A 696-nucleotide genomic window follows, 5' to 3' on the forward strand; every position below is an offset into this window, starting at 1 on the left:
TTACGGCAGCCACGGTGACTGCGGGTGGTATGGTCAAGTTGTCTAACTTTTGAACAAGGACATCTACCTTTGCATGGACGTGGTCAAGGCTACTGATTTCGTACATTCCACCTTTCGTTTGGGACTTTTCTACTGGAGTTCTTTCACCTCCCCATTGGCAATGGTTTTGGGCCATGTTTTCGATGAGTTGATAGGCTTCGTTGTATGGCTTCTCCATAAGTGCACCACCCGTGACAATGTCTTATGTCAATCTTGTGTTATACAGAAGCCCATTGTAAAATTTGTGAATAATCACCCAGTCTTTGAGACCGTGATATGGACATATCCTCATCATGTCTTTGTATCTCTCCCATGCGTCGTAGAGAGATTCTGCATCTTTTTGTCGAAATCCGTTGGTTTGAGCTCTCAGCATAGCAGTCTTGCTTGGCGGAAAATATCGGGCCAAGAAAACGTTCTTCAGTTCTTCCCATATAGTAACTGAGTTGGATGGCAAGGATTGCAACCAAGCCCAAGCTCTGTCTCTTAGAGAGAAAGGAAAAAGGCATAGTTTTATCGCATCTTGAGATACACCATTCGCCTTCACAGTGTCTGCGTACTGCATAAACTTGGTCAAATGTTCATTAGGGTCGTCCGTAGGATTTCCAGCAAATTGATGTTGTTGGACAACTGATAATAATGAGGGTTTCAACTCGAAAT

At 43.7% G+C, this 696-nt stretch overlaps 1 non-coding gene across 1 annotated transcript; it reads left to right on the forward strand.

The window, feature by feature from the left end:
• Positions 1-305: 305 nt before the first annotated feature.
• On the forward strand, positions 306-412 carry LOC127099306 (small nucleolar RNA R71). The gene has a single exon (XR_007793826.1). It is a non-coding gene; the product is annotated as a small nucleolar RNA R71 (small nucleolar RNA).
• The last annotated feature ends 284 nt before the right edge of the window (positions 413-696 follow it).

Source organism: Lathyrus oleraceus, chromosome 6, assembly GCF_024323335.1.
Source record: "Lathyrus oleraceus cultivar Zhongwan6 chromosome 6, CAAS_Psat_ZW6_1.0, whole genome shotgun sequence".
Lineage (NCBI taxonomy): Eukaryota > Viridiplantae > Streptophyta > Magnoliopsida > Fabales > Fabaceae > Lathyrus > Lathyrus oleraceus.